Below are 15,071 nucleotides of genomic sequence, written 5' to 3'. Positions count from 1 at the left end.
CAAAAGAAAGGTGTTTGCAAGATGCAAGATGACCCCACTGCCAAGGTCAGCTGGACACCACAAGGTGAGGATGAAGAACATGTTTGGGCACCTCCCAAACACTCTCCCCCAAATGGCTGCCGCAGACAAATTTCGCACCCTCATTGTGCTGTGTCCCAGGACTGAGCGTCCTCCTGCTTAACCCGAGCCCGGCTGCTGCAGCTTTCAAAGAGGAAAATTACTCCAGCTCAGCCTTTTCCAACTGGAAATGATTATGCTTTTGTTGCTACCGAGGGTGCTCCTTGGCAGGCAGCCCAGGCACCACAGGTAATGGCCGCAACAGGAGGTGCCGCGGAGACATTGGCATTTCGTGGCAGGGGAGAAGAGGGGGAGGACACACTATCTGAGAGCCCCACACAAACAGCTCAGGGTAAACCCATTTGTCAGAGTGGCAAGTGACCTTTTCCGTTCACCTGTGATTAAGGAACCAGATTTCTTCATTAAGGCAAATAAACCAAATTAAGACGGCTGGGTGCAGGGGACTCAAGCAGCTTTTGCCATCCCAATCCTTGAACCCATCTTATTAGAGCAGCCTGGGAAGTGGAAGGAGTAACTCAGGGCAGGTCAGGGCAAAGCAGTGCTAAATCTGTGTCTCTCGACCCATTGTTAATCATCTATTCTCTTTCTATAAATGAATTTGGAATGTGAAGCAAATCATACTAAAAGATTTCTCCTCCTTGCTGAATACTTCAGGAGCTTTAAGGAATTCAGCTCAGGAGCAATGCTTCATTCAGGGCTGTTGATTAGTTCCACCGTGGAGTGCACTAGACAAGACAATAAGTAGACGACAGACACAGTGATTCATAGATTACTCTGCTGAGAGTTGCAGGTGTTTTGGGATAGAATGAAAGGAAAGGAGGTTGGGTCAGTTCTCAAACCCCCTTCCTGTTAAAGGATTAGCATGGGCAACCCAAAGTTATTAAAATCACTCTCATAAACGTAGAAGTTGGAGTTTTTGCTCAAAGTTTCCTTCCCTCCCGTGCTCTTCCTAGCAGAAACAGCAAATGGAGTTTAGAGCTAATAGCCGTGCCAAACTGAAAGCAAAGAAAGGAGCCAGATCCTCACCTGGTATAAACAGGAAGAGTTTACAGAAAACTTTGTGTAGGAGTCCAAATAATGGATTTAGCCAAAGCCCTGAAACTTTTCTCACTTCCCAATAATATCATGAAATGCATGTAGTTACTTAAGATATAGGTATAGGACTACACAACCCTTTTCCTTTATGTATATGAAGTGTAAATACCACAGGGTAAAAGAGAGGAGTTGGAGAAAAGGAGAGAAAATCCTGCACCTTGCTGAAACCAACAGAGGAGACTTCCTGCTTTAGTCTGGGGAGAACAGGAGCACAGGGAGGTACCAGCCTCAGCATGGGGACACAGGAGTAGTGCCAAAGCCATGTCCCCTCAGGGGCACATCAGCAGGGGGACAAGGCAAAGGGTTTTGCTCTCCAGGAGTGCAAAAGGGAGGGAGACAGAAGGGAAGAACTCATTAAACCATGTGCCCTGCTTAGGTAAAGCAAAGAGCTGCTGCTGCTGCAAGCACTCAGCCACCCACATCCAGGGAAACCAATTGCCACCTTCCCCTAAGAGAAACTAAAATCCACTGCTTCTCCACTTTTCCACACAATCAACATTGCCACTTCCCCCCAAACCACTCTGCCAAGCCTTGCAGAACCCTGCACTGACGTACACAGATCCTTGAGGAACCAGTCACCAGCATACTTTTGAATCTGAGGCTTCAAATGGGAATGCAAATCCCACATTTCATGCATCAGGGGGTGTTTTACGCTTTGGCAAGGAATGAAAGTCACCTAAGAAGCAATTGCCTTAACAGGGCGATGAGCACAATGGAAAGACATTTGCAGGGCTAAACATATTATTGATGTGTCAGGTTTGACAGAGTTTCAGGACAGCAAGACACACAGTTCACATGTCAAGAACATGTTTTCAACCAGAAGCACACTACTCTGCTCTGCTGGGCTACAAACACTGCCTAAAATAGCCATTAGGAAGTGTTATGAATTAAAAAGCAATTTGTATTCGGTGTATATTAAGAGCAAGGCATTGTGTTCCTCTGGGATTTTGACTTGAGGAGATTCCAAGTATGTAAAACAAACCAAAAAAAGTCTGTGATTTTTTTTTCAAAAAAGATACACCAAACAGAAGATCAGTTATACCATGTAATTCAATGATCCTATCTGTGTTTTTCACTTTTAGAAACACATACAAACCAAACTTTTTATTTTTTATATTTGAGGGGATTATTCAGTTTTTAAATGCACCTTCCAATCTTCAGACATGCTGTATGGCAGCATTCATGTTGACTGCCACTGTTTTTGAAGTTATCTTTTACTTGCAAGTAAAGGTGTCTTTCTCCCTCTGTTCTTTCTTTCTGACCTGCAACCATGACAGCAGATTTGGGCTGGTAAGAGCAGGTCCCAGTGATGGCAGCAGTTCCCCACTGCTGTCCATGCCCCTCTCCCCACTCCCAATTAACCCAGGGCTGAGCTCAGGTGAACAATTCTCCACCTGCATTTCTTGCAGCCTGGTGGGCAAAATCTGCCAGGTGACAGAGGGTGAGCAAAGCCCAGGAGATTCTGGAAGGAGACCAAAAGCTGAAGTAGATGCTCCATCTCCAGCCAAGGCCAAGCTTGGCTCAGAGCTGCTCCCCAGCCAGGGCCACTGGGCAGCTCTTGCACACTGGATGGGAAGAACAACATCCATTTAACAACTGGCCTCAGCTTTTTCACTCAGCCTGGAGGGAAAATTCACTCCTGCAAACAGCAGCTGGGAAGAGCCAGGTGGGAAGGTCTGAGCTGCACCATCCACATCAAGGACACACTCCAGCCTGGGAAAGGGCAGCACTCCTGGTGGAGGCAGAGGCAGGGTGAGAACTTGCCCACATGTGCTTTACCCCAAAGTCCAGCATAACAGCATTTCAGTGGAGGGTTAAATAAAGTTGGAAAATAATCCATAAAGCACACTTTGATGTCTTTTGGGACAGAAGGCTCTGTGCTGTGCACAGCAGGGTGAGCTACTATAGCTGAAAAGAAAAGCTTCAAAATACTGAAATGTGCATGATCACTCACTAGTAAAGTTACCCCATGATGACCCAGGATATAAATTATTTGCTAAACAGAGGATCTGTACACAACCCAAACATGCCAGGCAGGAGGCTGACACCTGATCCTGGGTAGGCATGGTGTGGAAAATCAGCCCCTGGCAGCACCCCTTCAGACCCCAGTGTCCTCATCTGCCAAAGCCTAAAACACACTTGTTTGTAGTTTGTCATGTCACATTAAATTGAAATCTTTCATTGCCTGGCTGGGAAAGATAATAGAAAGCAACATTTCAAGGTGATCTACCCTTCCAAACAATCTTTAGCAAATTAATAATTAACCAACTATTTATTGGTCAGCTGATGCTGCCCCAGATACAAAGTTCCAGGCAAGGAACCAGTGAGATCTCACACAGATGTACTTCTCTTAATTAAGCACAACTGGAAGGATATTTTGGTTAACCCAATTAATTTGGAGAACCTTGGGGTAGGAGCAGCAGGAGTGCAATGATGCAGCTCTGCATCCCAGCCCACCCCTGCAGGCTTTTCCTCCTGCTTTCCACCATCCCTCGTCAGGGAGGTCACACCTTCAGAAAAAGCCGCGCACAGGCTCTGCCCTGACTCAGGGACCATCTCCCTCTGGATTTGGCCCATGCTCGGGCATCTCCTCATGGCATCGGGCATCCCTTCTCCCAGGTACTCCCCAGCCTGCCAACTGCTAAATTTCCAGCGTGCCTGCAGCCCCCTTGTGGAATGAGACCGAAAAGAGGCATTGTTTTAATTTAAGAGCACAGAGTTATTTTTAGCTGCTGTGGGGCTGATCCTGCAGGTGCCACAGGCTCCTGGGGCAGGAGCAACTCCTGCACACCTCAGGATGCACTGGAGTCTGATGGAAGACTCTACTCCATACCATATTTAAACACCAGCAAAATGTTTGTGTAGTTTCTACAATCCCTCAGCATGGGCTTCTGGTTGGGTTTTTCATTTTGGTTCAACCCAAAATTGGGGATTTTTTTTCTCAAGCTTTGTTTCCAGCCCTCCAGTTCAATTCTCTGCTCCCTGCAGGACCAGAAGCATTTCCAAGCCTGTGTGGCTGCTTCAGGCTGTCCAAGCAGCTTTCTCACTTCCACTGTTTCCCTGATAAAACAAATTGCAAGAGATACCAAGTCCCTTTAAATTTCACTTTCACTGAAAACATCTTGATACTTCTCGAGGTGTCACAACCTCAAAATCCCAAATGGGAAGCAGGAGGCAACCAGTGGTCCAGGAGCAGAGCCACGGGCTCAGAGGCACCCAGAGAGAGAAGCACAATTAACATGCAGCGCTTCCCCAGCAGAGCAGATCAGGGAGAAAGTGGGTGGAAAAAAAAACCCCACACCACAGTGTTTCTAATAAACTAAGAAACTTTTTTGACTTTCATGATGTACATATGGCCGTTAATTTCCATGTCATGTTATGATTTTTGGCTGAGCCAACAGTATGTATGTGTGGATGGGAGCAAGCAAAACAAATGCATTTTGTATTCAAATTTATACAACTCCATACATTTTTATGCTGTTTATTTGAAAATTAATTTTGGCTTAGGCCTTAGAGACAGCAAATGTTGTCAAGATTTGAGGGCTACCTGAAAAGCCTTGGGGACAGCATTACCCTTATGCATAAGAAACAGCAAAATAAAATAAAAATAAATGAATTTCCAAATACGTCATGGCTAATCCCTTGAGCTGACCTACAAATGAATTATAGAGGGTTTGCTACAGGACTGAGTAGATCTTGTGATTTCACTGAGAGATTTATCTTATTTTCCAACTTATTTTCATATCTTATTTCCTTTTCTTTTAGAATTAGACTGTAAATAAAAGAGCTAAGACCGAATGAAGCTCCCTTTCACCGCACTCATATTGGATTGATAAATTAAAACGGTGAGATGAGTTTTGTATGACCCATCCTCGAGGATTTGGGAAATTTAGCCGATGCAAAACAAGGCATTAATTTGGAGAGGCCTAGCTACTTACAATGCTTAGTATTCTGACAATGATGAATGGCATCATTCCAAGCAAATGGTAATTTCACTTTTTGTGACAGTACTTTAGAGCAAAACCGACTTTCTTCACACAAAGAATTTGCAATCCTATTGAACAGAGGCTGTACCTGAATATCAGAAATCCTTCATTGTTTAAGTATCATCTGATATTCTTGATTGGCTCCAGACTGAAGGTTGCAGTTGAATTAGGGAGAACGGAGGTTAAGTCCTAACCTTGAAAGATTTAGCAGCCATTGAAACACTGCCTTTGGGCACTTATTGGCCTGTATTTATCAAAAAACTTTTCAATTCAATGAGGGGAGGGAGAAAACACAAAACTTGTCACATTCATCAAGTGAAGCCACTGGAAAGACATCTACAGAAGAACACCCAAAAAGCATAATCTTTCAGAAGAGCTGATAGAAATGGTAATTGGATGGGATGAAGAATAATACTTCTAAAGCAAGGGTATAGAGAATATAGCTAAAAAATCAAGGTCAGGAGAAGAGAATGTATCCTTTTCAACTTCATAAAACTTACATTTGCCTTTTGTATTGTGGAAAATATTCCAGGTACCATTTCTAATTTATTTCTGCACAAATACTTCTGAGTGAAAACAGGATTACAGACAAACTGGCAGCATGTTTTCTTTTAGCTTACGTGCAGCAAACATAAAAGCATTGTTAGTAGATACAATTAGAAAAAAAAAAGGCACAACACAAAACAAACTCCAGGACTTCCCTATTATTTAGAAATGTGTCTCAGCCTTCAGAAACAGACAGAGCATCTTTAAAAAAAGCTTCTCCCTAAGGCACTTGAAAGCCACCTTCTATGATTGGCAAAGAGCACTGACATTGTCTCCCAAACAGGGAACAGAAATGATGAATCATAAAAACTTGATTGCACTTCTTCCTGCCTCCTCACTAACAAGCTAATCAGAGACCACAACAAGTGTCATGCGTGAACGGATGAGTTGTCCAGGGATGCTATATTGTCCCATTTTTATCTTGCACAAACACCTCTGGCCTGAACTTTGGAGGCTTTTGGCACATTTCTCAGGTTTTGTATCAGGGGTCCCATCCAGCTGGCGAAGGAGGGGAAATACTGAAGTGCTGTGTTGCTCTGCTCGCCGGGGTTGCACGGATGCAGGTGTCTCCTCACTGACGAAGACACCAGCTAAGGCAAAAAAAAATCTGCAAAAGGTCAGTATCTGCACACACCAAGCCTCCAGCCAGCTCCCTAAATAGTTAACAAGCAGCACCTACTACCAAAACATCCCCATAAATAATCCCTGTAATGAAAGTAGAGATGAAAGCATTTGTTAATTTTCCGTAGTCCAGGGAATTTGGCTATTGATGCCTATTAATCCAAGAAATATAGCATTATATTTGTCAAGAGCATCTCCAGATGTAGGGCTGGAGGGATAACCTGTGATTTGTGACGTCAACATTTTCTCCACCAGGCCACGTGCCATATTTTAGCGTTACAGCACATTTAGCAACAGTGTTGACTGGTCTACTCAGGGCACTATCAGCAAGGTTTTCCCACTCCAAAGTACCTGAAAAACAACATTTGCCAAGCAGAACTGCAGGTCATGCCATTTCAGAAACATTCACCTCAGCATATGGTGGGAATAGGTCAGACATGATGAAAAAGGCAACCAAGGACAAAAATACATAGCAGCAGTCTGAGAATCTGTAATTTGGGGTGAAACCTGCCATCTGGCCTTCAACACCTTGACATCAAGAAAGCAGTTACAGGGGTGCCCTGGTGTGCCTAGGCATTTGTGGACATATGGTATGTTTTACCATTAACTGCAAATTTCCTTACTTTTATTGTTTTCTGTCACAAGCGTAATGTTTGCTTTAACACAGATTTGTTGCATGAGCATATTTATTGTGCAGTTCATGTTTTTCCCAGCCAATCCCCACATCTCCTTGACTTTTTTGGTCTCCACACTGGTCCAGGCCATGCCATGACATCCAGGGACCCATCCTGGTAACACCAACTTCCCTGAGGGAATTTGAGCGCCCATTTCAGCATTGGAAATGCTCCATCCCATGACAGGGATCTGCACTCCAAGCTTTGAGTTTTCATCCACACTACTCAAAAAACCCCTTTAAATTACCATCCAACTGCTTTATGCTTAGCACAGGGGCCTGCCAAGCCCCCTCAAGCTGACCACCACCCTGACAATGGCCAATCTTCTCAAGTGCTTAAAGCTTTTTATTTTCCTGTCCAAGCCAGACTGGACATTCAGGCACATTTAACTCTGGCACAAGCAAACCTGCATTGCCCTCCCTGTGTGCACCATGCTGGGTCTCCCCTCTTGTCCCACCCAATAACCCCAGGAAGAAAAACAGCAACTCACAGGAAAAATCAGATATAATCCTGGGTAACTCAGTGTCACACAATTCCTAGATGGTCACAGCTGAAATAAAACTACATCCACCTCAGTGTCTGAAAAGGCCAAGGATTTTTCAGGACATGGCCTGTAACTGCAGAGGCATAAGCTGGATGCCCACAGTCCACATGGTGATGGTGAGACTGGAAAAGTCATGCTATTGGTGATGAAAGAAAGAGGTATTCACAAGAGCAGTGCATTTAGGTAAAATATGAATTCAAACATGTGAATATTAAACATATGTTGACCATAAAAAGAAGAACTAACCTCTCACATCTACAATAAATTCCTGTATCACCTGTGATTGTTCAGAGACAGATCTTACATCCCATCTCAGCAACCCTCAGAGTTGTTCTTTGACATCAGAGTAAGTTTTGACCAAGCAGAAGTTGAGTAAACAACTCAGAATTTGGCCCTCTAATGTTAAGCACCAATCTTAATTTAGAGAGTACATTTCCCAAAATACATTAAAAGTGCAAGTCTTTAGTACAGCAGGCTCCAGGAAAGCAAACAGGACATTATTTGTGGCAATGGTGGTGTGGGTGATTTTCCAAAAACAGGCTGGTTTGTGGGAAATCACTGAATTAATTGCTGCCCCACATAAAAGGAGTGGATTCTACAATGATTTCAGCACGCTTCTACGAATTTATTTTTCTGCCTGATGCCACCTGTTTCACTGCCAGCCCCTCCAGCCGCATACCAAGGCATCGCTGGGGGGGGTCAAAGCAGCAAAATTCCTGGGGGCCATCTGCTTATTCCTAACCCCCAAAGCCATATTTCCACCTCAGCATCATATCCGCCCTTATTGGGGGGCATTGTGCACTAATGACCATTATTTAATTAACAGATGAAGAAGCCCTGAAAGCCGCGCCAGCAGATTTTGAACTTGATCTTCTCTCATTTGCTGTCAGGCAAGACCAGATAAATGACAAGTATTTCGAGAGTCTGCAAAGGCCCTTTAGAACAGCTGCACAGGCTTCACCCCTTCTTTGCAGCAGGTTTCTCACTTAAGAAAAAAACACGCTTCATTACATCGCCTCTTACTTGAGCTGCAAGGGTCTATTCAAGGAAGATAAGCCTCTTAGAAATGAAGTAGCGTTGAATTTAGGTTTTGAGTGACAGGAGGAAGGTTTATCCATTCAGCAGACAATACTGCTTTCTCTGCATTAATCTAGGAGGCGGACAATGATCTGTTTTTTAGGCAGCATCTCATCTCTTTTCCCACAGCAGAAGGTGATTAGAGTTCGGAAGCAGGGGCTGTGAAAGAAAGGCGAGCACTATCTCCCCAGCCCTCCTGTTTCCTGAGCGGGCAGGAGGGAAGTTCTCGGCCAAGTGCATCAATCACAGGGCTGGCATCAGGATGTGCCTCTGGTCAGGGGCTGACCGGGGGCTGGCAGGTGAGGGCATGGACACTCCAGCAAAGCCCAGCCCTGATCTCTGCAGATAAACACACTTGATCAGCAGAAGGAGGTTCATAACCCCATGTGTCTTGCATTTGGGGAAGGGGGAAACTCCACGGTGTGAGCCCAGGGTAGGCAATGTGTGTCAGAAATATCTTTTTATTAAGTGAGTCTAGCCAAAGGGTTGCTTATCAGTGATAAGCATTGGCATTTCTCAGCTCACCCCTGATAGCCACTCTGCTCACCAGCAGCTCCACCCAGGAGAGTTCCCAACACTCACAAAGAGGGTCAAACTCATCTTGCTTTGCAGAGAGGGGAGCCAAGAAACCGAGAATCACATTTGCCTGAGACCACAGCAGTAGAATGATTGAACCCAGAAATGTTGGCCTTCCTCCTCTGCCACATGGCCTCCCAGTGAATTACACACAACCAAAGGAGACAGGAGCCAGCTCAGGGAGCCCGCTCACCCCATGCACTCTCCAGTAATGATGGTCAAAGACAATTATAACCTATTTGTGTATCACATCATTTTCTATGTTCAAGAAACAACCTGAAGCTTCAGCCACCTCTCCACTGGGAGAAATGTGCTACCAGGAGGGCACATGAGAGCAGGGCAGCCACAACCTGCCCAACAGCATGGGCATTTTCCCTGCTTTTCCAGGATCTGTGCCTCCAGCTGTCAGGCTGGAGAGGGTTTAAGCACTTCAGCACTTCAGGCTGGAACAGGCAAGGAAGCAGGAGAGACAAATATTGTCATATGTGAATGAGTACATTGCACAAATGCTGGTGCATGGGACAAGACACTGAGATCTTTAAATAATTATTAAGCTATCCATACGTGCATCTTCCTACATACAAAATAACCTGCAACTTCAACTATTTCCTTCAAGTAATTGCTATAGAACTTAAATCTTCACTGATTAATGTTGCAAATGCTGACTAGCCCACAGAAACCAGGTTTCTTGCCCCCACTTGACAGGCAACCCAGCAAAAGTTGTACCCATAACCAAAGGCTGTTGCAATCCACTGGGAAAGACTGAGAAAGCCAAGACCAAGGCATTTTGGGGACCCCATTCCCTGGCTGCCCAAAGATGTGTTCAGAGCATAACAAGCAAACTCAAGTCTACACAAGCTGAGCAGTTAAAAAACAAAACCTTGCTAAAAGTATTTTTGCCATCTTATATAAAGCCCTATGGACACTATTTTTAAATAAGCAAAGCCGCTGTAAGACAAACATTTTCTACATCAGAAGGACTTTGTTGTGTCCCAGAACGAAGCAGCTAAAGGGAATCCTCTTTCATTGCCAGGACAACTCTGAATAACTTTTAAGGGGCAAGACAGCAACCCTTGCTGCTGTTAGCAACAGCCCTCAGACCCAACTGCAGTGTGCTGCAGAAACACGGCCAACCTTCCACAAATAAGGAGCGTATTGACACATTTTCTCTTCACCCTTTTGTGCTAAGCCTGTGTAACTGTGCTTCAGTGAATGGCTTTTTGTTATTCTTATCTCCGCGCCTCAAAATTCCTCAAAACACATCTGTCACGGCACAGCTTGAGAGCCAGCCCCGAACAACTCCGGTGTCACAGCTCTCCTGTCTCCCCTCCAACCTCCCAGGTGGGAAGAAGTTTGCACAGACATTTCTTTTGCTCATCGGAGCATGGCTGGCGTGCCGAGTCAGACCCACGTCCTCCCCTTTTCTCCTTCTTTCCCCCGCCCCATCTTTTTCCTTTCTTTTTTTTTTTTTTCCTTTTTTGCTTTAAGGAGACTTAATTGCTTCATTTCAGATGTTATGTTTAACCTCAGGAAATGGTACTATAGACATGGCAAACAACTTTCTGGTTGTTTCCAATCAGTACCGTATTATAAAGTACAGCCAGTTAAGAATCCTATTCATTTTCTTGCCCTGTCATCTTGATCTTATTTGAATGTCTGGGGAGCAGGAGGTGCTCGCTCAGCCCCTCGTTTCAGAAGTGGGGGCAGGAACGTCTGTGCAATGTGTTAGAGACACTGAAAGTTTTCATTTTTGACTCCTTAATGAGAGCGACCTTTGCCACGGGCTGATGAGTTCCATACCTGTCCTGGTGTGTTTTCTGAAAACATTTGACACTGCTCACAGGTTTGACGGGGATATGACTAATGAAGTCTTGGTATAAAAATAATGGGCTGCAATTGCAAGTCATTTGTGTGAAACCAAACTCCTTAAAAACTTGTCTCTGCTCACTTTCTGTTTTCTAAATGAGTCAATAATACGAATCAGATGGCTTGAAGGAATAGACCCCCAAATATTTCCTCTCTCCCTTCTATAAATTAGCTGCCATTTTGTGCAATTTTTGTTGCCTCCAGGCACGGTTTAAATTGGACTGTAGTTACTAGATTGCTGGAGCTATTGCAAAATGTGTAGGCTAATACATAATACCTTGTTTTTGTTAAATGTATAGTAACAGCTCTTCTTGTGAGGTCAAGAGGCCCAGGCTGCTACTACTTAGAATGCATAACAATTTTATGTAAAGTAATGGGGAGGCAAGAAGAAGCATGAGTTTGTGCTGCAACTTTCAAATAATCAAAAAAACTTATGTATTGTTTTCACCTTTTTTCTTATCAGCTACAAAGGAGAGTGATGCCTGTTGCAAGGCTGTGCCTTGCCTTTAATCCCTGCTGTAAGACCCTTGTGGGCTGGGGGAATGCAGCAACCAGGAACCTCCCAGATTCATCACAGAAGGGCATTTTGGAGACAACTCTCCTTGGGTCATCCTCCACCATCAAAGTTTGAATTCTCCTTCCAATTGAATAGGTACATCATGAATCTGACCACCTGGGTAGTCAATTTAGAATATATAACACACTGCAATGACAACAGAAATCCCTGAAAGCTCATGAACCATGCTATAGTCATAGCACAACTGGAGGTACCACTGGCTCTTCCAATTTTAGCACCAGTGCTGAATATTTGAGATTTTCTTTAAGCCTCAGCTCTTGGAGTCATGCAAATATATGAGGATTTTAACTATTACAAGCAGCAGCTTACACCATGACAGAAGATAGCCTCAAATTCCCACTCAAGTTACCTTAGGAAACTCAAAACCTTGAAAAAACCATAAAGAAATCCACATGCTTTAACTTCCATGCTTCCAAGGCACCTAATTCATGAGTTTTGGTTGTCAAGAACTGGAAAACCTGTTACAATTACTGTGAAAATTCCTGTCATAAAGTACTCTGATTTTAATTCATCCTGATCACCGTTTGTTGACAGCAGGTCCATACAGATCCCAACTTTCTCTAAGATAGATAGATAAAAATTATTTTGATTCCCTCCTCCAAAACCACCCTGCAATCTGTTGCCTAAAATAAAGGGGGAAATAGAGGTATGATGAGGCTGTATTCACATGCTCTGGTGCAAAAGGGTTCATATTGTTTGGTTTTAGAGTCCACGTGGCCTAGAAGGAGCCACCACTGCAGGGACCTCCAGCCACCACTGGGAGTTTTGTTTGATGCCGAAACACGCGATCAAGTTATTTTATATAAGATACTATTTTAGCCACATTTGGATAGGCAATTGAAAGGCAAAGGCCAGCATTTTTTCCCTTCAGTTCAAGGATGCCCAGGTAGCCCACAGAGGCACAAGCACACATTGTACTCCCATATGTGTGGGAGCATTATGGAGGTGTGGAAGGAATAATCCACACGGGTCACAGACATTTCCCGTTACATCCCATGAGCAGGGTCATTAAACCAAAGCTCATTTGTACTCAAAAACGTGCAAAGTTAGGAACACGCATAAGCCTTTGCAGGACCAGGGCTTAAGTGCACACTCAACCTCAAGCTCCAGGTTTGGACATGCTGTTCTTCAGCCCCAGAACAAACGCAAAGCTCCGTACGACTAAATATAGCCGGCATACAAGAGATTTTGTTTTGTTTTCTTTAGCAGCTCCCCTGTGACCCAACAGAAGTTACGAAACCAAATGAATGTAATAGAGCGTTCATTCCCTGCTTATTGATGTTGCCTCACCCTTGGGCATATTTGCAAAATTTCCTTCTACATAATAAAAAATGGCACGTCGCTCGCCACGGCCAGTCGGGCTGCGGGCCGGCAGCAGTCAGACACAGAGGCTACTCGCGGCTAAATGCCTGCTGCTCCTTCAGGACAAAGCATTCCTGGACTCAGGTAAAGAGGATATCCAGCATGATGGTACAATGGTTTGTTGGTGGTGTTGCCCAGAGACAGAGCAGTCTCTCGGTGGGGAGATTGCTCACAACACAGATCCACTCTGTTCAGTGGACACACAGCTTCCCTTGGAAGAGCCACACATCCCATTTCATCATCTTCTTGCCTGCATAAACAAACACATCTACTTGTCACTGACATTTCCTTGCCTCCAGCCCCAAGCAGCTGCCATCAATGGTTCACACATTGGACACGGTTTGGCAGGAATAGCAAGAGACCAGAAATCACAGAGTCCACATTTTTCTGTCTTCATTCATGGATTCAGGGGTAAATCCCATTTAGCCAGACTGAGTTGCTTTGGTCCTATCCTCCCACAGCCTGTGGGGATGCAACTCAGCCTTGGAACAAGAGCATTCCAACACAAAAGTACTCAGGATCCCACCTCACCCCCAGGTAGGAAGAAGACCTGGCTGATGGTGAGGGCTCCTCTGGGTGCCAGCTTCACAAAAAATAAAGTATAACCACAAACTCTGGCATTTTAGTATACACAGCTATCAAACTCTATGATCAGAAAGCATCTCACCTAGCTTTAGGGAAGGCACTTCTCAGCATTGAGCACCCAGGCTCTTGCTGCAGTCAATGGAGGAAGACTGGAGGCCACACCCCAGGGGGCTGGACTGGCTAAAGTCTTCTCACTCTCACCCATGGGAGGGCTTTAAGTGCCACATCAAGGTGGAGCCAAACATTCAGACAGCTGAGGCTACCTCAACTGAAGTTCCCCATCTGTGGCAACCTACAGAGAACGCCTCTCATCCTTTCTGTTTCAAAAGCTCTCATATTTTCCATTAAAGTACGTGGTATCAGCTATGGCAGAGCGAGGGTCCTTGGCCAAACTGTACAGCTCACTGTGGGATTTTCTACTTTCTGAACTCTGTCTTTGTTTTTGCTGGCTCAGGCTCCCTTGTAGGTAACTCTGCACATATTTTCACCCTCCCTGTGAACCACAGTGCACACTGAAGCTAAACCTAATTTGCAGTTTGGGTATAAACGAGTAATTAGGCATCTACTCCTGCCAACATTCGTGCCAGCAGTTTAAAGCAGGTATGGAATTACTAGGTTAAAATTGCACCTTACACCTTGACACCAGCTCTGAAGAGGTTGGTCCTGGGGTATTGGACATTACATAAATATATGCACAGCCAGGAAGAAAATGGGGCAAGCCAGCCAGGATTCTTTTTAATATATCTCCTTAATTCAAGGGGCCCATTATATATAGTGCTCAGGATGGGAAAAGGAAGACTTGTACCCACTTGGGGGGCGGGTTATGGTTTAGCCACCAACTTTCCTTTTTGCTCACACAAGGGCTAATTCATAGGTTAAGTGGAGGATTATAGATGATAGAAATGCAGCAGCCCTTTTCCTTTCCTCCCCATGCTTTTCATGTAAAGAGAAAGAAGGCTTCTCTCATCCCTTCTGCAAAAGTGTCGACACATTTCCATAGCTCTGTGAGAGGACCTGCCATTTCTGTCACTCTGCTACCCCTTGTCCTTTTGTCCCCACAGCATCTTATTTCAGCTTGGAGAAGAATAATTCATGGCTTCAGAAGATAAACCCAGATTTCCTAGGAAATAGTTCCATAAGAAAAGCCTGGACTGTAACCATGCCTGGGATAACGTGAGCTCAGATCTCTTTTTTCACCAGTTTGTGAGTTGTGCCACAACTTTGAGAGAAGCAGAGTCAGTCCTTTACAATGTGTCTCTTTCAAAGCACTATCTCAGTGCACCAGCACCTGAAAAGTCACTTTGGGGCATGTTTTGTCAGTGGGAACAAGGTGACAGCATGGAAATTCAAAGACTGGCCAAGTACCAGCCTGTCTTCCAGTGCCCAGCTGTACTGCTCCATCAGAGCAACTGTTTGTCCTTGCCTGGCAAAACTTTAACTGAGTACCACCTTAAAGAAATCAAAAAGATTGTCACAATGGCCTA

Source organism: Molothrus aeneus, chromosome 10, assembly GCF_037042795.1.
Source record: "Molothrus aeneus isolate 106 chromosome 10, BPBGC_Maene_1.0, whole genome shotgun sequence".
Classification (NCBI taxonomy): domain Eukaryota; kingdom Metazoa; phylum Chordata; class Aves; order Passeriformes; family Icteridae; genus Molothrus; species Molothrus aeneus.
Note: the sequence above shows the minus strand (reverse complement) of the source record.